At 34.1% G+C, this 23,588-nt stretch overlaps 2 long non-coding RNA genes across 22 annotated transcripts in view; one reads left to right on the top strand and one right to left on the bottom strand.

The window, feature by feature from the left end:
* Positions 1 to 23,588, top strand: part of LOC106861509 (uncharacterized) — a 228,744-nt gene that overhangs the window by 107,200 nt on the left and 97,956 nt on the right. For 15 of the 21 annotated variants that reach the window (XR_015804530.1, XR_015804519.1, XR_015804525.1 and 12 more), the window contains 2 exons: positions 10,143 to 10,235; positions 20,624 to 20,801. The exons of 2 other annotated variants lie outside the window; for them this stretch is intronic. This is a non-coding gene — a long non-coding RNA (uncharacterized LOC106861509). Of the gene's footprint in view, positions 1 to 10,142; positions 10,236 to 20,623; positions 20,802 to 21,407; positions 21,514 to 23,588 lie in introns of all 21 variants that reach the window. 4 more of the 21 variants (XR_015804529.1, XR_015804513.1, XR_015804515.1 and 1 more) reach the window with 2 other exon arrangements.
* The window catches only part of LOC148223337 (uncharacterized), a 66,359-nt gene that overhangs the window by 20,317 nt on the left and 22,454 nt on the right, over positions 1 to 23,588 (bottom strand). The gene's annotated exons all lie outside the window — the stretch shown is intronic.

The raw sequence follows: 23,588 nt of genomic DNA, 5'->3' as shown, positions 1-23,588 counted from the left end.
AAAAAAAAAAAAAAGCTAAATATTCAGGATCCAAAACTTGCTACTGTGAAGGATAAAGTGCTTTCTGAGTGAATAGGAAACCAACCAGGAAACCAACCAGCAGATTACCAAAAGAAAACTTAATTTCACCCTTCACTTTGCTCCTGACTGGTCATGTCATAAAACCATATGTAAGCCTTCACTTCAGTCATGCACAGAACAGAGATATTAATAGAGCACATGGTTGGTTTTCTTTTTACTTCAGTCATCGAAGTGAAAAATAAAATAAGCTTTTACAACCATTAACTTCTCTGTCATTTTCCATATGAATAAGAATTCTCCAGATTAATTTTGTTCAAAACCAACAACAGCTTCCTTTTATTTTGTATATTTTTCTTTAAATTCCAAATTTTTGAAAACAGTCTTAAAATACAAAATTTCCCATAGACATACAGTTTCCAGCATGTGCAATTGAATCCACAAACTCAGTCAGTTTATCTAAATTTACATTTTTGGTAAATAAAATATTTGACTGAAAAGCTTTGAAAAGCTCTAATGATCATCTTTGTCCTTCTCACAGAATTCTGGGGAGCTTGATTAAGGTTTATGAACCCCTCTTGAGAATCTCTTGTTGCAGTTGCTATATGAATGTAAGGATTTTTTAATATGCAGGTTGTGACAAAATCTCTTACATTCTGAAGTTTTACAATACTTTGACTCAGAGCATGAACTTTTCATCCTATAATTTAGTTATGCCAAATGGGAATACTCTATGGAATGTCTTTTTTAAATTCAAACCTTTTAGCAAAGCCAGTTTGAATAGTAAAAAGAAGGTCTTGTTACTCAACAACAGAATCTCACGGATGTTGTTTTCTGGTGGCTCATCACAATGCTTCAGGTATATTAATATTTGCAAGGAAACCCTAGGCAAAGTTTGAAATCATATGTGTTTGTATATCTGTAGACAATTTTTGTAGAGATATTTCCACCAGAACTTTCTCATGTACCATTTTTTAAATGATTTTGTGTTGTTTTTACTGAGCCTTTACTGTCAGAAACCAGCTTTCATCACCAGACTGGAGCCTTCTGTTCAGCATTTTTAGAGCAGTCAGGGGTGAGGGTATGGGACTCTCATGCCTGCATTAATAAATTGCCATTTGCCTCTGCTCCACTATCCATTGCTCCCTCTGCAACTACAGATCATATACTGATAGTAAATCAGATCCAGTATGTTTTCCTAATTTTAGTTTTGGGCTAATCTATCTAATAGTAAAAAACATCTGGTCTAGTTTTGCTTAATTCTGATCTATATAGCAGGAATCTGATCACCAAGGGACCAGTGGAGTCACACCAGGTCAAGTTCTTTACCTGCATGGAGTTGATGTGGAATCTATGTGAATAATAAGGCACTGCTTCATATTATGGTATGTCATTTTTTATAGGAGTAACACCAATAATACAACTTTGATATTACACCAGATTTAGGCAATAAATTCCCGACAAGAAACCCAGGCTATGATACAGTCAAGATACAAGAAAGCTGAGCAAAATCATTTTGTTGTGAAATCAGCTAGCCCCTCATATGAATTATGCAGGATTTATGTTATAAACAAGATAGTATTTTAAAAAATAATCCTTGTAGGAATTTTGCTTGCTAGACTTCTGGCAAGTGCGACTTGTGTGACTACCACAAAAACTAAGGAAAAAAGTTATAACATTTATAATGGGAAGCTGCTTTTTTGTTCTGTACTTAATCTACTTAGATAACAACATCTAAAAAACAACTCTGATCTCATGAAAAAAAAGAAAAAAATGAAAGAAATTTCTCACTGAATGTTTTTCTTTCTACTCTCAACTGAATTTTAAAGTATTTCCACATATTTTTGGAAGTATATTTCAATGTTTTCCACATGCTAGAAACTATATTTTTAATTTTTTTTTTGTCTTTCTATGCTGTCAAAATAGCATTCTACTTTGTTTCCTGTGTTTTATAAATCGGAGAGAATCTCAGGGTCATCCTGAGGCAACATGAGAGAATATAAAAAAAATTTTATAGCCTGGGGGTAAAAAAAAGCCTTTCCCAAATCAACAGTATGTTAGGGGACTTCTGCTCCCTAAAGTAACATTACTGTTTATGCACTCCTGGCTAAAAGTTCTTTTTTACTTGGCCTTAGGAAGAGTGCATAAACAGCAACATTGCTTTAGTCAGAAGGAATTAATTATTGAAATCAATTATTGTTTCTTTCAGACTACTGCAATCAGTCCACAATGTCTTGATGTAAAAAAATAGTTTTCTTGCTTGCTGTATTTGTGAAGGTCAAATCAAATAAATCAGGAAAAGCAGGTTTCTGGCATAAGACTTCTTCCATCCCCACAGATTTTTTTGGCTTTTACTTTGCATAATGCTGTGTTGGCAGGGAGTGATAGTCACATTGGTAGCAGGTAGAAAACAGGAATTGTTTTGGTCAGCTACATTATAGATTACAGTCTATTTTTATCACGCAAAACCTCAGGAAAATAGATTTGCTTCTACATAGCATTTTTTCAGTAGTCAAAGGCTTGAAATCTTCAATAAAATGCTGCACAGAGCCACAGTTTGGGTTACATGCAAACACAGGCAGAGAGCTGGGTGCTGTTCAAGCTCTCTCACATGACACAGGATGCCCCAGGGCAGGCATCTAACATCTGATTTATACCAGACCAGAATCTGGCCCTTTGTTTCTTACTAGGGTCACTGTTTTTCTTTCTTTGTTGTGATTAAAGGTATTTCTATCTTATTTCTCTTGCCATAAAAACCCTTGGAGTGAAAGAGAAAATTCTTTTTCCAGCTGTACTTTCTAACATATTCATGGTCACTGGGAAGACTATAAAGCACCCATCCTTTTCAAGTTTTCTCTTTAATGTAGGTTAAACTACTATCTTCTTTGTTACTATCTTGCTTATTTTTTAGTTCCCTAGAGTCCATGCCTCTCTGATATTATACTTTAGGCCGTACACAAAGCTTTTTCTAAATATCTAACTTTCTCTGGAAAAGGTGACTACATTTAGTGGCTGCTCCCAGAATGGGTATTTCCTGACACCTGAACATTAACTGTCTGTGAGCAACACATGGCTTCTTCAAAGATGTGTCATGGAGGGCAACAGCCAGAACTTCCTGCAGTTACCAAAATACCTCTGTGAGCAATATTGGTTCAGGGTTTTCGGATCCCACTAGAACTTCAACTTGCCACAGAGGACAAGAGGTAACAGCACACATGCTGCCTTCTTGTAAAATTCAGGAGGAGCTCTGACCTTTCCTAACTGCAGGATGCTGTGTGCTGATTTAAGTGCTTTGGCTTCATTAAACTTGGTGCTGGAGGAAACACACGAACATACATAGGTGCTGACAACAATATGTATTTTTCTAATTATTGACAGAAGGTGTTATTCAATTTAACATTATGGCCTGATGGGTTAAGGATTCTGAAACCTCTGAATGAACCACCTCTCTCTTGAGTGGCCTAATACATACAATTTATAATTATGTATAGCTACCTTAATATGCCTATCAATGTGTTGATATGATACAGTAATTGTGGATCATATACTTTGATATTTCAAATTGGCATAACTCCACTGGAGCCAGTGGTTCTACGTTTCTTATGACTATAATTACAACAGAAGATACAGTTCTCTGTACCTTAAATTGCGACTTTGACAGCTGTTATCATATATCTGCTTCTTATTTGATAGATTACTTAAAGCTTTCCTTAGCTGGCCACACCACTGCTGCCTGCTAAGCCTGCTGACAATGCTGACTCTAACACACAATAATACATCACATTCTTCTGCTCTTGGCCTACAACGTGATTTACCATGTGCAAGCAAAGATTCTGTTCACACCCTTCCAAAACAGGTTCAGTGTTGCTTGAGAATGCCAACTGTAAAAAACAACATCTTGGTATTAGTCTGGGAGGCTCCTAAATCTGGTGGTAGAACAACTTCTGCTTCACTCTATAGGAGCTAATGGCAGACTGAGAATATTTCTCATCTCAATATAGAGTTGCAGTTTAGTTGCTCCCTAAATTGTGTGATGCTCTCCTGGAGATGTTGTTAGTAACATTTCTAACTCTGAAACCACAGTTTTCTATGTTCTTACATCATGAAGTTTTATTCTATAAGCCTTAGTATAGCTGATAAAACTTGGAGACATTTCTATTTCCTTTTACAGAAAATTCGATAGATAACAAAACTTTGTTTAACTGTAAAAGGTGAATTTGTCTTCCTCAGCTGATAGAAAAGTATATTGGTTCTCTGGTCAGAGATTCTCTCAAAGAATGCTGGTTCTCAAATTGATGGTCATTTTTTGCCTCATGCAGTGCATGAAATATGCTATTCACTTGATGATACAAGAGTTAGTTTAAAAATTCAGGATTGACTGAGTTCTCCTGAGTGAAAAGCTGTCACATTCATGTATTCTCAAATGGTCTTACAAATGACTTAGTGAAGAAAACTGCATATACTTATTCTGACTTTATGGATGTATAGAAAATTCTCTGGTGTGGTCTGCTGATACTAGTAAGGGACAGAATCTTGGTCAGCCCTACATAAACATGTGAATTATTGAGAACTCAAAAATATTGTACATGGAATACTTGAAAAGATGCAGAAAATAATTTTCAGGTTTTTACATGTCACCTTATGTAACATGGAAAATACAGTGAAATTAAATCAATGACAAAAAAAATCACTGGCATCTCCTAAAGAAATACATTTCCATAAGATCTTCTCTATACTTTGACTTAACAAGAAAGTGATCTAGACAGCACCGATAAGAAGAAAGGTGAGGAATCAAAAAGGGCATTTTTCATTTCTGTTTCAAATAATCTCCATTTACTTAATTTTCTTTGCTGCATTTTTCCCTCCTGCTTTCCTTACATCTGCTATCTAATTTTTTTTTTTAAATTTGCTTAGTCAAAAGGGAAAGGGAAGAATTTCTGGGACCATGTTAGAAAGACTTCAGTAACTCTAAGTGAAAATTCATTTCATCATGATTTCCATTTTATAATTATTTCATTAAACCTAAAATATAAAAGTCTATTAAAAATCTAAATTTTTTCTTACTTAGCTCTTAAACTCTTATTTTAAAAAAGAGATATTAATGAAGACTAGTGTATTTTTGATGATTCTTGAGATTTTTGCCTTGTAATAAATAAAAATAAATAATAATGATGCTTTAAAAGTTTCACCTACATTCCCATCCAGAGAGCCCCGCATTTTACCTGGAGGGAGAGGATTTAAATACAAGGTCACTTTTTATTCTTCATATCATCACTGCTACAATTTTAGTGTATTAATGGCCTTTGCCATTTGTGAATTAACCAATCTCTTAAATCAATAAGCATGCTCAGCTGCTTGCCATTAAAATCAATCAGTGCCTCCCTTCTGTCTGATGTCATACTCAACTGTAAATATTAAGTAAGCTGTCAGCTGGTTTTTCATTGTGTTTCACCTTTCAGAAGATAGATTTCTTCTCTAACACTGGTATGTAGAACTCTTCTTAATTATTTCTGATATTTCCCTGTGGAATCAGGATCTCTTTAGGAACTGAAATGACTGTCCACTGTACTGAAAGGCGTAATATAAGATAAATGGTTTGCAATTACTGATGTTTTAAAAATTAACATAACAGAAAAAATTGTGACATTATTAATAAAGACTGGAGAAATACATTTGGATATTACTGCACTTTGTTTAGATATTAGCCAGTAGAATTACCTTATATCTCCATGGTCGAATTTGGAAAATATACAGGTCAGTTATGCCTAGATATGACTTATTTGTGTTGGGATTCAATTTGCAAAAATCTCATAAATGCACTTTCATGATCTTCTGATTGCTGTGTATATGAGACAAATGAGACAAATTCTGTTTCATTTATTTCATGATAAATGCAGAGAAATTAAAATTATTTCAGAGGAATTGATTTTCAACTCTAATGCCCAGAGGAGCTCTTCATTGCTTACACAAAGAAGAAAAGAACAAAGATATTAAAATTAGCACATGTGGGACTTAATCCACTCACTTTGACAAAGGGAAATGCAAATTATAAATGAGATAAAAAAGACATATGAATGCATGCTTTTCTTGAAGCCAGCAGAAAGTGATAGAGCTGTTACTCTTGCCAGGACTGGTGTAGTGGGTGGGATGATTTGGATTTCTGGTGAAGAGAGAGGTCCATGTTAGCCTTTCCCACTTCTTGTGTTGAATTAACCAGCTTTGGGATCAATGGGGTTATGCAGAATCTGCTTTATCTTGGGTCTAGGTAGTCTTTTTCCACAATGTTCCACAATGCTGGACTAATCAGACACCATTCTCCAAACTGAAGTTACACTGCTTTGAACTGATTCATACTAAAGTCCCATTTGCTACACATTTGCATTTCGGGTTTGAGTCTTGTGGCAAACATGCTTTTTAAGGACTTGATATTCTGTGTGAAGTCTATTTTTTAGGACTCTTACAACTTTTAGTTGCAGCAAACTTGAGATTTAAATAGAATGTCATAAAAAATTAGACTTCCCAGTTAGCAAAAATATAGTTAATCCATTTGTTATCTCCATCAATAATATGACAGGATCTCACATAAATTAATTTGAATGGCATGTGCTTGAATTTCATTTAACACTTCAGGGTAGTAGACTGATATTTCCACATGGACATCTCCTCAAAATCCAAAATACTTGACTATCTTTACAGATTGATGGCAAAATCTTTCTACCATGATCATTATAGAATCATAGAATGGTTTGTATTGGAAAGAGCCTCAAAGATCATCTTGTTCCAACCCTCCTGCCATGGGCAGGGCCACCTTCCTCTAGAGTAGGTTACTCAAAGCCCCATCCCATATGGCTGTGAACAAGTTCAAGAATGGGGCATTCGCCACTTCTCTGGACAACATGTTCCAGTGCCTCTCACCATAAAGAATTTTTTCAAAAAATTTAATGTAAACCCACCCTTTTTCAGTTTAAGGCCACTAGTCCTTGTCTTATCACTACATGCCTTTGAAAAAAGTCCTCTCCAGCTCTCTTGCATCCCTGTCTAAGTACTGAAAGGCTGCTGCTATAAAGTCTCTCTGGAATCTCCTCTTCTTCAGGCTGAACAACCCCAACTTTGATAATCTCTGTACTATATTCCAGGCATTTCAGTTATCTCTGAAATGAAGGATCAGACCAAAAGTGGCTCACTTATAGCTCCAAACTGAAAATAAGTTACATGTCTGACTGAACTTCATTGGAGTCTTATGTCATTTGCATGAAAATGTCCAGCTGGAAATTGTCTACTGGGAATCTTGATGAAATTGCCATGGGGATTTTTTACTAACCTGCCATTTCAAGTCTCAGCAGATGAACTGAAATTTCTGAAAAGCACAGCACCCTACTGTACTTTACTAGAGGGCTGATACAGTACAGGCTTTATGAAGGTAGTGGCATAAAACCAAATCCCTAAAAACTCTGTGAAAAAAGCTGAGTGGTCGTACTATTGCATTGTAAATTAACTGAAAATTTGAATGGAAAGGCGTTAGAACTCTCACTTAACTATAACATTTATGCTGTCTCATGTTTCATTTTGGAATCTTCTAAATATACTCTACCAATGGCAGAAATACCGTCCAAAACTTATACATTGCTGATGTAGTTTTACACTTCTAAGTAGTAGATGATGACTTCTGGCTTTTTTTGAAGATCTGATGTCACAGAATTTATTAGGAGATTTTCGCCTGTTTCTTCAATGATATGTCCTTGCAGAGACTGCAGAACCTTCCATATTTTAAAGACAGCAGGGCTTAGTTTTTATCTTAGCAGCTACTTTTGATGGTGAAAACATATTCCCATTTTACTTCACCTTTCTGTTGCTCTAAAAGCTAGTCTTGACCAGGTCTTTGCCTTGCCCTTTACTCTGATTTTCCCAAGTGGATTTCAATTTTTTTTCCAGCTAATTAAAATGAAACAAAAACTGAATTGTCTTTTGAAATGGCCCTGTGATTTATTAATGTCTTCAGCTGGAGCTTCCTAGGCAATTCTATGGCAAACAGTACTGCTTCCATGCAAATAGATTGCTGTTTCTAGGGAAACTTTAGGTAGGTAAGACATATTCCTTGAATTGTTTCTCTTCAGAGACTAAGGTACATGAAAAAGTTAATTTCTTAGGTTATGTGATGGGTCATAATAATGACTTCATTTCAGACAAATCACCCCATAGACTATAACAAATTCCATTTCAGATGTAATTTTAAAAATTATTTTTCATTGAGCCATCTTTAAGTTACTTGTTCAAAAGCTCAATTCAATACACTGTAATACAGTTTACTCAATTAATTTCATCAACAGAGATTATCCTTCATGGAAAATGGGTACTTTTCCCTCAAAGCAGCACATCTAGAATCATGCCAGGCTTCTCAAGTCCTGAGTGAGTTTGCTTCGAAGCTGAGCTAAAATGTATAAGAAATACAGTACAAATTTTTATTATTAACCACTCAGCTTTAAATAATAAATGTAAAGGATTTTAAGGTATATGACAAATTTTTTGAATTTCATATTTTCCCCTTTTTTGTTACTCTTATTATACACATTGTAATAGTTTTGCTTTTTCAGCTTTTTCAATCACAATAGGTATTCTGTTTTGTTCTATAGTTTAATTTTCTCTGGTCTTGATGAATAGCTTAAACTGCTTAAAGTTTTTATTCAGTTTTGTATTTGTTGGGGCTTTTTTGTTTAGCTTGTTAGAACATACTTTTTTACTAATGCATCCTTTCTCAGTTTATTTGATTCAATTAATTTATTAATTAATAATTAATAAATAAGTAATATTTTCTTTCTTTCTTTCTTTAGAGAACAACCGCTTTGGACGCATCACAACTCGAATTAATAGTGAATCACCTCATATTATTAAAATCAATTTGCAGTCCTTATTATAGTAATCTGGACTAAAAATGCTGTATCACTACTTAGGCATAATTTAGTTTCAGAAATGAGAAATAAATCTGTGCTCTTTCTTATCCATAGCTAGTAAACTGGGAAAAGACTAATCTTTGTTTTCTGCATTACAATCTGAGGTTACAAATAAATTTATAAATTAATCTGGAGTCATTACAAAGAAGAAAAAATCAACACAATTTTAAAAATGCTTGTGCAAAGGCCTGGGTTTGCTTCAATGAAAGGGATCCTTGAATGTAGTTGTCTCAGACCAGACACTACCATCCATCAACCATTATGCAAATGATATCGCAATCTCAGATTTTCCAAGGTGTTTCAAAATATGCATTTATTCCATCAAAATGAGGAATTATTATCTTAGGATTTTTAAAAATTTCATTTCATTTACTTTATTATAGCACAAATTCTCTGCAAGAATTATGATTTACTATGTTAAGAAGCAGTGGGATACTTTTTGGCCTGATGTATTAACCTTGTCAAGATAACCTCTTCTTATGTTCAGGTTGTCTATTTGTATCTATGCAAGTTAAACAGCAAACATTTGTTTGAATTTTTTGAGTATATTGGTAGTTTTAATAAACAATAATAAACAGGTCTTCATTTAACATATTTATCTAACTCAAATGTGGTTTGACTTTTTTTGATGAACAAAATATAATCCTTGCATAACTACAAGAAAAATAATCATTGGACTGAGTTAGATACTAACCTGTTTGTGAAAACAAATGTCTAAGCTGGTCTTAAAGCTGCCCTAAACAACTTTCTCCAGTGTGTTATTCATTGCTTTTCACTAAAGTCTTTCTCAATCACTGTACTCCCAGGTTTAAGACTATTGGTTTTTGTTTACAAAAAAACCCCAAACAGACAAACAAACAAATAAAAAAAGATGTCTTGTTTTTTTGGCAGTGAGCAGAAGATAAGATACCAAAACTATTTTACAACTTCAACCAACTGTGTCATATTGCTTCCTGAAAGCACATTAACTCATAAATGAATAACTACGAATTTACAAACATGCTCTCAATTAATGTTGGCATAAATGAATGAGATACTAATTGTTAAAATGTGTGTTGAGTTTTATTATTAATGATGCATTCAGATTTTTTCTGCTTTCAGCATTATTGTGTGCTTTCTTGATTTCACATTATTGGGCCCAGAATTACTTGTGTACATGTGTTCTGTTGATTATAGAGTAAAAATCCAACATAGGATAGGACCAATCCAGCTGAGAACAATCTCAGACAGCAGCCAAGAGCCAATGCTTTGAAAAGACCGAGTGCTCAGGCAAGTACAGTGTGGTACCACTTCTCCATTTCTGGCAACAAGGATCAACAAACCAGAGGCTGTATTCAGATCAATGAAATTTAGTAGATCCCATCATTCAAAAGCACCACTGTTTAATAATACATATTGTGCACACATTTCATAATACTTGTTTTAAACATGTTGCTGGTAATTTAATTGGTGCCTTGTAACTCCTCCATCATGTGTGTGTGTATATATATATATATGTATATATATATACTCTCTCTCTCTCTCTCTATATATATGTATACATGCACATATTTATGATAGATATAGATATGAGAGTCATCATTCTTTTCTTGATTCTATGAACATCTATGTTACACTTCTGCCATTTCTTTTCCAAAATGTCGTCTTCTCATCTGCCTAGCTTCTCCCTGTGTAAAAACACATCTCTTATCAAGTGTGCTGGTCTTTAATGTCTTTTATTTTCTTCTAATAGTAATGTATTTCTCTTGATACTGGGACCAGAGCTGCTCACACTGTTCAAGTGAAGTAGGTGTTTAAATACTCTGAGGTTTTGGGCTGTAGCCCACATACACTTACTCATTGTGTATCAAGACAATGGAGTCAAGAGTTTAATGATTTGCAGCAGTTTAAATTTATTAAGAACTTGAAGACAAAGGAGGATCTTATTGAAACCAGAAGCTATAGGGTTATGTCCTGATAAATGCTATATTTACTCAATGCTTTTATATGAATTAAGTCTAACATGTTGACTTACATATTTAAAGTTAAGTTGCAAATAAGTGCTTTGTTGGACTGAGTCCCAGAAATCTGCCTTCTTGAAAGAGTCCACAGAGGTTCATCAGCAAAAGTTCACTGCTAGCACAGAAGTTGCCTATATTTTGCAGTGAAAGTCTGCTTACTTTGTCCTTGACCTAGCATAGTCTGTTCCACCGTTTGGAAACTTCCCCCAAATATTTTTTCTTCAGTAATTTCTCAGATAATATTGCCTTAAATGTCCTAGCACTCTTATCCCTTGTTATTAGAAACTCTAGCTAGTTATAGATGACATCTTACTTTTGTTCTTCCAAGTTTTTAAAGCATTGTTTCCTTTGTCATTCATTATAGTACTTTCAATAAATATTTTAAACATTTATTTTATAATTTAGTTTTTAGCATTTAACATGATTTTCCTTCACACATAGTTACTTTTACTTGTAATTGTCCCTTCTGCTCTGTGTATAATATTTTTTTCACTCTCATTATCTCTCTGGGAACAGACATTTTTTAAATGTCTGATACCAAGGTTTTTTCAGTCTAATCTTCAGGGTCAGAAATAGTGCAAAGAAGTCCCTTGTTCTGGCAGGTTTTATAGCTCACCTGCCTGATAGAGTATAGAGTATTTCTCCCTACAGATCTAACTGATATATGTTAGGAGAAAACGGGGGCTAACCTAAAGATGTTCTTTCTCATTACTGCTGATACGTTTGAAACTACACAAGGAATAATGCGCCTGGTAAATCTAAAGACTAATATAGTTTGCTCTTTCAGTGAGATATAGTGAAGTAACAAATCAACTTTTTAGGGTTAGAAGCCTCTTGAGCTTTCTTTTTTTAATCAGACTATTGATTTTCTCGCAACATTCATTGTCTAAAACTTGATCACTGCCACTTTTCACCTTCATACAACAGGATGTACTGCAGCCTGAATAAAATATCTTGAAGTTCACAGAACTCCAGATAAAAATAGAAATCTTAATTTTTTTTTTTTGTCGGTAAAAACCACTCCTATAAAAGAAGGAATGTTGCAAAAGGTTTGTTGTATTTTACCACTTCACCCTGTAAAATACATTCATGATAATATTTAGTCACTTTGTGACAGGTATGCAAATGTTACAAGGCGTACTTTATCAAGGCTCAAGCTAGCAGTGATGAACAGAGCTATTATGGGGTGATATGTACAAGTTCTCATACATACCATGTTTCCCCTATGAGAATAGAAAATTTATGAAAAGTAATCAGTATCAACAAAGCCTTCGCTCTTCTGTAGAGAAAAAGTCTGAGTCCTGATAAAAGAATTTAATACAAAACACTTTAAAAAAATTACAGAATTTCATGGCAAAATAAATATTTTAAAATTAACTTATAATTCTCTCTTATTCTCTCTCTCTTTCTCTGCAATCAGACCCTCCATAGTTTGGTGCATTTTTCTCTTTTTCCTTTATTGGCTCATGATATTTTTCCAATGTCCTGATATTAACCTAAAGCATCTTGTATACTATCATAAAAACAAACTACTTTTTTTTTAAACCATGAGGATAAAGAAGCCAACTCTGCAAAGGTGTTTCAAGCCCAGTACAGTTGGATTTAGGGTTTTTTTATGGCTGTTATTCAGTTCCAAACTCCCATAGAAAATGTTGCTTTTAGCTTTTCTTTAAAATCAAAAAATGCACCTCAAAATACTTAGAATCAATTTCAGCTTATAAAAAAAGGAAAGAAAAACATAAGTTCATAAGAAACTCTCAAATCCTGCAATGACTCTAGAAAGTCTTAGTCCTCCTTTCTATACACTATGTCCTTTCTGGTGATTTTATTTTCTTCAGATCTGCTTAACTGGATAAAAGAGGAGTCATAAACTATGGTATAAAGCAGAGGATACCAGGGAGAAGAAAGGGATCTATTTGTCCCTATGGAAGTCCTACACCAGCACCAGCTAATTTTCACTTGCAAAAATAAAAATCTCTTCAAGAAAGAAAGAAAAAAGAGCCTGAGGCAAATAGAATGAACTACTGTAAAATTTTAAAATATGTATGCAATCAGAGGGAAGTCTAAGATTAAGTGGAAACATGCTATTGATATGCTGATGTAGCTGGGATTAGATTGGTGCAATCACTTGGTCTGAAAGCAAGTTGTTAGCTAGGCAGTGAAATCAGAGGACTGAGACATTTTCTGAAAATTAATAATTGTTGGTATGATCCAATGACCACCAAAACAGTGAAAAGCAAATCCAGATAGTTATCAGCCCTCCAGATATTTCTTACATTACTGTTACCATAATCTTAGGTGATAAAGAGAAATTATTTTCCAGTTGACATTTCTCATGTATTTTGTAAAAGCAGTCAATAGACTGTAATAATAAACTTTGTAATAATTCAGAGGGTCTGAAAAAAATATTTCATGTTTCAGATCAAGAAACAAGCATGTTTAAATGTCAGTTAGATTTTGAGGGTTTGTTTTCAGGGAGTCTGATCTTATAGATGGAAACTCCTGAAGATGACACAGAAAGTGTATGTAAGGATAGTAATACATCCCAAGACTCATATTTGTGGTTTGTTTGGGGTTTTTTTGACTTAGAGTTTCAGATGAAATAATTCAGTTATTTCAGGATCTTTTAAAATTAACTGCTGCTCTAGAAATTAATCAAATGTTACCTATATAACCTTGGAGCATCTTAGTCACTATATAGCACCAAAGAGTACACATGTAGAATGAAAATGAATTAAATAGATATCATGAGTTAAGATAATTCAGATAAGTACTGACATGTTAGAGCCATTGTAACAATAAGTTTATAAGAAAGAAATCTTTGGTACATAAAAATAGATATTTACAGTTCTTTTGGTACATCAGTTGGGCACCTTTAATACGAAGCAATGGAGAAGCAGTGCATGATAATGAGATTCCTAGAAGACAGAAAATGCCAATTTATACGGGGAAAAGAGGAAGATGAAAGGGAGGTATAGTCTATTGAAAAAAATTCACATGTTTTAAAACAAAGAAGGACTGTCAGCCTGCAGTGATCAGCTTCGACAGATAGAAATTAATTATATTTTGTTTAAGAAGCTGCCTCTGCAAACTTGGTCAATTTTAAAAAGCACATTAGAAGATTTTTCAAACTGGCTTTCCAATTACCTTGGATGGCAGGCAAAGAGCTTTGAAATGGAATTTGTTTTAAATTGGTAAATGCAACCAATTCTGACTGACAGTATTTTCATAATTCATAACGTGGTGTTACTGGTCAATGTAATTCTAAGAGGTACACCAAAAGAAGCTTTCTTTTCTTTCAAACACCCACAAGATGAGGATATCAGGGAAAAACTGCAGAGTTATTATTTAAGGCAGACTGGATGAAGTAGAAAAGAGGAAAGAGCTTGCCCAAGAGGAAAACAATGTTGCTTGCAAAATTATATATGAGCCCTTCTGAGCAACAGTATAGTGTAGTGAAAATATACCATGCTGACATTAGGAAATGTACCATCCTGGTGTTGTTTATTGGACCTCATGGTGTGTATGACGCCCAGGTAAGTATAAATCATCTGTCAGAATTGCTAGGCAACAGAGCCCAGTCTCTGGGATGACTGTGCAAGGAATGTTTTCACCATTTTTTCATTGGCTGACTGGGTTGTCTTTTTTAGCTTACAGGAAAGCTATATAGGTGACTTTCTAAAATGAAACAAAATGTTTCTCCTTCAGCCATTTTTATAATTTTTTGACTGAATTTAATTCTCAGTAGATTTATATTCTCAAAGCTCCATAAATGCAACAACACTGATTCCTTGAAATTCATGGTATTCCCGGAGAGTGGACTCAATAGGAAAAACTCATGAAATACAAAGAAACATGAAGAGAAATTTCTTTAACAAAATTTTGAGAGAACTTACAAGTAACAGAGGAACAGATAGTAGCCAATTTTTCTTACATGATGGATTTTAATCTATATTTTTCTATTAAATACATATGGTGTAACTTGTTGCTAAGTTGTGTTGCTATCACTGCCACCTCTTCCTCAGCCAAAAGGGCAATGGTATTTTGTGGGAGGAGGAGATCTATCACATTTGTGTCATTTTTGATGCCTATTCTGCAAACTACCTGCTAGAATAAGCCATGTTATAATATAAATTTCATAGGGTTATTTTTTAAGAAGCAAAAAATTGAAACAGATCATATAACAATATTGAACTCAATTAAGTAGATGCCAATACGTTGCAACTTTTTCCGCTTAGGTGGCAAATAGGCCATCCACATTAAAAAAAAAAAGGATTAGGGAGTGTAATTAAAATGTTCAATGCTGGTGTCATAACCTATATTAGTTCTCAATGACTTTATTAGGTAAAAGAAAGCACCTCTCCAACTGGCATTTATCAACACCAATTTTTGTTCATTGTTAACAAGTGTGCAATTGCTACATAACTGAAGGCAAGAGCACATAAAAAAAATAAAATAAAAAAAGCCAAACCATGTATTGTGTATTTTTGGTGATCCTTTAATAAACAAGATTAACAAGAACTTTGTAAGAATGTTCCTTCTTTCATTCCCTGAAAAAAATATCACCCACCATCCAGACTGTATGCTTACATGGGTTGTAAAGAAAGCAGTGTCTGGGGTGATGCTGCTAGTTTTGTTTAATCTTCCATACACTGATAATTAACCACTACCTATTCAAAGAGACAGCATAGCAGGAAAAAGAAGTAGAGCACCATCAGTAACCTCAGGGTTTCAGAAATCACCAGTAAATTTCCAAACTTTCAGAAAATTGCAGAATTTTATAAAGACAATGTAATGATTTTAGGCAGATCTGTGTTATGCATATATGCATTAAAAATGATCAGAAATGGTAAGTTTTAGGTAACATGCACAATATTTGGTCTCCTTGGTGCTTGCCCATTACCTCTTAGAATCCACTAATTCTTTCTCTTTTTCTAGAGAAAGCAGTTTAACTTTTGCATACTTCTCCTCTCTTATAGATATGCCTGCATCTAGCAATCACTCAGTTTCCTTTCACACGTGCTTTCACTTGGGCACTGTTTTGTATTTTTCTTGCCCTTGCCCTCAGCTCCCTATACCTGTCACACATTGCATTTTCTGACTTTCTCCCTGAAGTGGGTAACTTCATAACAGAGTCTAATGTTTGCACCAACCTCTTAATGTGTGATTACCAGTACTAAAGCACTCTTATTTCATTTCTTGAAATAATCGAACTTTAATTAATATATTCACTTAAATTGAATATGGAAACATGGAAGAATATCTCGTGACAAAAGACTAGTCAGATTTAACATGCCTTATAAATATAATTCCAAGAAAATACAATCATTATTTCCCATGTGTCTGTCTTATAATAATGCCTTACTATATTAAATGTAGTTATATTATGAACATTGATTTATGTTTATTAACTTAATGTTATATAGCAAAAAAATACAGCTAAGGGACACACATTATGCAGTTCACTAAATCTTTAAGTTTAAGAAAATCTAGATTTCACTCCTGTCCAAGATAATCTATAGATCCTTCCACAATGATATAAAACAAGCCCCTTCATTTGTTGATTTTGTAACTTTTTGCAAGGTGGCAACTAATGCCACGTGAAAATTGAAACTAATGAGAGTTGCTCAACCTCAATTTTTCCACAGTACTCCAGTGGTTAACAGAAGAATAATGAGTCCTCTTTTCCCTGAACAACAGCTAGCAAATATTCAACTCTGAAATTTCACAAAGAAAATAGAGCGAATGTCTAGGAAACTAGATGCAGTTTATAATGGGACTCATCATCACTGTCCAGACAGCAGGTGCTGCCAAATATACTAAGAAAAATGCCCCAAGAATAATTAACAGTGAGATAGATCATACTTATATATAGTTGTCTTTGCAGCTAACAAAGGAAATTTAAGAAATGTATCACACTGAATGTAATATAAAAAATATTTATTTTTATTCAACCTGGGTAATATTTTTCTGAATAAATATAAAAAATAAACAGTTACAGAAATTTACCTCAAAAAATTTGAAAAACACAAAAACACAAAAATGTTTTAATAAATAAAGAAGGCTCATTAAAAGAGTAATTCATAATACTAACTACAAGTTCAAAGCTAAATAAATAAAGCACTTTGTGACAAGTAAACCATGTTTAGAGTTTCATCTTTCCACATTTAAACATAATTGTTTTATATTTATACAGTCAGTTAAAGGGAGTTTTTGGATCTAGGGATTAGCAATCATGAATTTACCAAAAGAACATCACTATATTCCTCTAATATGCCTGTTTTATTGTGCTTTACAAGCACAAAGATGTGTCAGTATTCTGATAAAAACTGAAATTAGCATTTCTTTTTGTCCTGTTCTGATTTCAGCTGGTAATATTTGCTCTTTGGAAGGCAGCATAGCCTAATTAATAAAGAACCAGGCCAATCACTGACCAGAATCTTGATCAGTAGTCATTTATCTTATCATCTTCAAGTATTCAAGATGATAAAATGCATATTTTTACTGCATTACAGTACAAGCATCAAAGATTATTAGAAATTCCATGTGCAGTATTAGAAACAATTATGGTGTCCTATGCCTTATACAACTGTCTAACATAAAATGACTTGGGAACTTATTTAGAAAGAAAAAGTCATCCAAATCAGGCAATTCTTTGTCAAATATCTAACAGGAGTCCTTATCACAGTAAATACTTCAGCCATGGTAAGATGTTTTTCTATATATTTCATCCTAATTTATGCAGCAATTAATTCAGGAAGGTCCTAAATCCCATATTATGCAGGAGGAAAAATCAGATGATCTTAATATCTCTCTCTGGCTTTCAGAATGCATTATCTAATTAACAGTTATCCTGAAGCTGTGAAGAGTCTAAACACTTGTTTCCCCTAACAGCAGTTATACTAATTTCCCTTTTGAGTGCACATTTGGTTTTTTGAGTAGTTTTTATTGCAAGCATAGATATCTAAAATGCACACTAGGGTTAATCTGCAACTCATGCTTGCAGAGGATTAGTTTGAGATTGTGCAAGCCTAGGCAAAGCAATTGCTGCTTCTACAACAGATACAATGACAACAGCAATTGTAGCAGCTGCTAGGAATATTTCAGAAAAAAACAAAAGAAGTTAGATGCATGAAAAAATAAATAACCTTTTCCGATGCTAACATTTTCTCCTTTAACACTGACATTATTCCGAGATGTTTCATCTTTCCTAAATGAGTCCTCTTTGTTTTCATTAAATCATTCTCTTCTCTTGGTAGCCTTAGACTTAAAAGAAAGTCACATATAACAAATTAATGAGATGGTGTTTTTCATTTTATTATTTATACTCTGATCATTTTAATGACCTAATTTAGTCTCAGTTGATTTCAACATATTTTTCTGATTGCTGGGCAGCATAATGTTCTCCAAAGACTGCAACCATTTCATGGGAGAACCTGCTCCACCATGGAGAAATCTTTGACTGATGTTCTTTTTCTCATTTCTCACTCTCTTTCTAGTTCCTTCTCTCTTTATTGAAATTGAAATTGAAATTGAAATTGAAATTGAAATTGAAATTGAAATTGAAATTGAAATTGAAATTGAAATTGAAATTGAAATTGAAATTGAAATTTCAATTTCAATTTCAATTTCAATTTCAATTTCAATTTCAATTTCAAATTATCTTTTTCTTGCTTTCTCTCCTCTTCTTCCTCTCTGTGTGCCCTGACTCCCAACCCCTTTGTGTTTTCTGCAATTTAAAAATTGATTTTCACCGAGGCACCTGAGACTGGCTCAGCTTTGGTCTGGGGTGAGTCTGCTGCTGAGCTGTCTGGAAATGGCTATGCAGAACTGCTGGCAGCCCCTTGGTCTCTTCCCACAGAAACCACCACTGCAGGAATCCCAGGAAAGGAAAAAAGGAAAAAGGAAAAAAAAAAAAAAAAAAAAAAGAAGGAAAGGAAAGGAAAGGAAAGGAAAGGAAAGGAAAGGAAAGGAAAGGAAAGGAAAGGAAAGGAAAGGAAAGGAAAGGAAAGGAAAGGAAAGGAAAGGAAAGGAAAGGAAAGGAAAGGAAAGGAAAGGAAAGGAAAGGAAAGGAAAGGAAAGGAAAGGAAAGGAAAGGAAAGGAAAAGGAATCGAACATTAATAGGTTGTAAAGCCAAAACTACTGTAATCAATAAGGGAAGAAAAGAGCATAGGAAATTCAAGACAAAAAAAGAGCAAACCCTGTAAAACTCTGTGTAAAGTTTGAACCGAAGATATTTTTATTGTTCTGAGGGATTCACTCTCTTCAAGGCCCAGTAGCCTTATAGGGAGATATACTACTGGCTAAGCTTGGTACATTGCATTCTTGAAAAGTAATTGATGCTCTGAAAATGAAATTCTATTTCAAATATCCAGAAAGGAAGAAACACTGAAAAATAGCATCTTATAGGGAAGGCTAAAATTCGACATTTTTTGTTGGTTTAAGTAAGCTTTTAAAAAGTAATAATTTGCCACATGTATTCAATATACAGAAAATGCCAAACTGTAACTATAAGCAAGCTCCTGCATGTTTAATTCCAGTTGCAAATATTTAAACAAATGATGAAAATCTTTACAAAACAGATTTCTTGCAGTTACACACATTGACATATTTCAAATTAATTAAATTTCAGAGATTAATACAATTGAACAGAATCAGCTGTCTTTTCATAACTTTAAGTAAAGGAAAATTATGTTAACTCTATTTTACAAAAAAAATTCAGCAAAGGAAAAAAATTCCTTTGTATTAGGCAGAAACATCCAGACATCATTGTAGAGAAAAGGATGGTAATAGAGCAGTAGTACAGTCTTTTCTCACCTGTGGCTCAGATGTCTTTTCAAAAAAGAAAATGAGCTTTTTTCCCCTGTCTGTCAAGCAGAAGAGTTATACTTTGTGTCCATATTTGTGCAGTGAGTGTTCAAAGTAGTCATATTCATGAAGAAATGTTTCCATTCCAACATTGTGTTGAGTATCCCGTTCTGGGAAAACAATGCACATCACAAAGCAACTTCTCTTTTTTTCAGTTTTGTGGGTTTTTTTTAATCCAGACTGCACTTAAAAAAGCATAAATTATTGTGACATCAAAAATTAAAAGGAAACTCTCTGTGTCTGTAGGAATCTAATACAATTGAAAAAAAATAGTTTCTAACAGCCATGAGAAGATATCCAGGAAGGAATTTTTCTAGGTAAAGTAGTGCATAACAATTAACTTGCAGAATATATTTTATCAGAAACTATGGTAGAAAGGTAAGGTACCACAGAATCAGAAAACTTTTAGGGTTAGGAGGCACCTCTGGAGACCATCTAGTCCAACCTTCCTGACAAGGCGAGGTCACTTAAACCAGATTACACAGGAATGTATCCAGGTGAATTTTGAGTGTCTTCAGAGAGGGAGACTCCACAATCTCCCTGGGCAGCCTGTTCCAGTGCTCTGCCAATCTCAGTGTAAAGTTCTTCCTCGTGTTGAGGTCAAACCTCTTGTGTTTTCTTTATGGCCTTTGCCCTTCTTCCTTTTGCTGAGCACTAATTATTCTAATTTATGCATTAATGACATATTTTTGATTTACAATATATTTATGGTTTAAACTCTATATGATACACAAAGAAGGGCTATACATGTCTATTTCCTTCTCTAATGTTTTCTTTTTTACCTTCAGGACCAAAGGAATGCTGTCTTGCTCTTCCCATGTCACAGAGGTCAAAGGAAGGAGTGGAGGCTCCTTTAGAAATAATGACACCTCCACTGAATTCAATGGGCTAGCTTTTTTTTCCAGCTGTTTTCGTGCAAAACGTTTACCGTCCAAATTTCATTTGTGAAAAATGCAGTGGAAAGAGGTAGGATGGCAAAACAGATTCTGAAGTGACTTTCTTGCCTTTCCTGTGCATAAATTATGGAAAAAAGCATTTTATGAAGAGATATAAAAACAAGATTAAAGTTGTTACTTGAAAGTCTTATAAAATGTGTTCTTCCTGCATGCAATGGCTTGCTGATTTTCTCAATGTTCTTTTGGCAGTCCGATAGAAAGTACATTGCAGCCAATGAGATGTTTTTCCACAAGCTTCAAATAATACTTCATAAAATAACTTCTAGAAAATTATTAGATACAGAAAATGTAGTGAAAATAACAGGGAGGGTGTGTGTTTAATTCATAAATATAAAATATATGTACCTAGAGAGAAAGAGAAAGAAACACTCACCATTTTTACCAACAGGACCACACATTTGTTTTAATGTAGAAGATTGATTTTAAAGAATCAATAAATTAACCCAGCCCCCATAACTGTTCAGTATTTTATCCCTGATACAAGTTTGCTGAGATAAAAAATCAGACAGCATGCAGAGCTGCATCTGTGACATTTTTGAACTTTATTTTCAGTGTTAGACAAGAGTTTGTTTATCAGAATTCAACTATCGTTCCATGTAATTTTTCTTTTTGGAAGGTTACTTTTTTGAAGGTTGGGTCTGGTTCTATAATCCTTGAGTGTGATAACAGGGCCTGGTTACTGAAGGACAAGGAGCAAGAAAAGGTTGCAGTGCACAACTGAAGTATGTATGTTATGGTTTTTCTGAACAGATATAAATCATATACTGAAGTGTCACCGAATGAGTTACGCACATGCTTTTCATATCCAGTCAAACTTTAGGAGAATGAAATATGTTTGCTAGTATCAACTCGCCCCAGTAGACAGTAATCCACATCACAAGAAACACTTAATTGAGTCCATTTGGCAGTTGCTGCTCAGCAGGGGCCTTGTAATGAAATAACATGTAATAACATACCTCTCATCCCTAGAGAGAGTCTCCCTGCAGGTCAAGGTTGAGGTCATTTCAAGGGCAAGGTCAGGTAGCTTATGTCGTAGCTACTATTGCCACATCAAATTACATCTTTTTTTTTCTTTTTTAATGGAGAAAATACATCGTATAGGCTTTATTCTAGCTTTTAACTCTGTCAAAAACATGTTTGTTTTGTCTCCCTGCAAACTCTCTGTCATATTAGAGCATATTATCACTCAATATTAATGCTTCATACATGTTATTTACCAAATTAATGGATGAGTCTGTGATTTTTAGTAAATTACTACACAAAATACTTTTCCAGTTGGCAGAGTATTGTTACAAACCAAGACACCAGAGTACACAGATGATGCTAAATACCTTACCAGAATTGCTGAGCAACTTGAGGAGATGCAAAGAAAAGACAGTGAAAGAAAGTGAACCTTACATTCCCACTCTATGATACTGCTGTACAACAATAAAATAGTCTTATAAAACTGTAATTAAGCATGTAAAAAAGTTTTATTATTATATAAGGCTTTTTTATTATATATAAGGCTTCAAAGAAATAAAATTGAAGTATATCAGCAAATCATCAACAACTGACAAGTTAAAGAAGGAGCACATCCTTATTTCTATTCACTATAACTTTTCCTAAAATCAGCGTTTATAATAAAAGACTCAATTCATGATCTAATACTGAGCTACTTAGCAAAGCTCTGCCTTGATTACTTGACTTGTGGGCTAGGGAAGAGTAGACAAGGAAAGTATAACTTTTGGTTTAATAGTTTTGTTGATAGGTAGGTAAAGAATTAAAATTCTCATCTCCACTTCTGAATTGTTTTTTTTTTGTTTTCTTGTTTAATCCAATAATGTTGTAATATAGAGCCTGTACACATTTTCAGAGACCTTGATCTAGTAGCCTGGCTTTTTCCCAGATCACTCTAAAGCACAAGGAAAGAGTCAGGCTACCTTCTGGGCCTTGTGTCATGTGTTACTGACTGACCAAAACCACCAGGTTGCATTATAGAGATATGGAAATACCTAAGATTTCCTACTGTTTATTTTGAAATGGTGTAATTGTAATAGAGAACTAAACACCTCACCTATGTGGACTTGATTTTCTGATGGAGTCCCTATCTTTCCAATGCATGCTGACAGGAAAAAAGCTAAATTCAGGCAGCCTTCAAATTTTCAGAATCCTCTTTCTTTTTCTCCTCATTGACTGTAGAGGACTTTGGCAGCTACATAAGGTGGTCTGGACTGTCTGCCACTCTGAAAATGGGCATCTAAATTAGCTGTGAGGATATGCCTCAAGTAGGCATTTCCAGTAAGCAGACTGCCTTATACCCTTACTTTCCAGGCATAATATTCTAGTTCTAACAGATATCCCAAAATTAATTACTTATTTTTAACACATAGCAGAGAGCTGATTTTATTAACCTCTAAATGAACTCAGACAGTACAGCCAGAAGCCTTGAATACTTCATCAGATTGCCTTTTTTGTTTGCAAAGCAAGCATCTGCACTCTGCTTCTCTGTCAGCAAAGATTTCAGAAATAAATTATTTTATGGGAAATTCAAGAAGAGTATATGTGCACACCAGCTGACTGAATGTGACAAGATTTTGGTAAGCAACAATGATAGTTCACTCAACGAGAACTGCTCAAGGAAATTACACAAAGAAGGACTAGCAGTTATTTTCAGAAGGTAACAACTATTGCTAGCACGAACAAATAGATCTAGGCTTTGGTTTTGATATGGCAAAATAAAATAACTTAGCAAGGAGTTGTCCCTTTTATCTGAATATAATAAAAATTTAAATGGTTCAGATAATATTGTACATGC

This window comes from Sturnus vulgaris, chromosome 6 (assembly GCF_052056855.1).
Source record: "Sturnus vulgaris isolate bStuVul1 chromosome 6, bStuVul1.hap1, whole genome shotgun sequence".
Classification (NCBI taxonomy): Eukaryota; Metazoa; Chordata; class Aves; order Passeriformes; family Sturnidae; genus Sturnus; species Sturnus vulgaris.
Note: the sequence above shows the minus strand (reverse complement) of the source record. Positions and strands in the feature narration are given on the sequence as shown.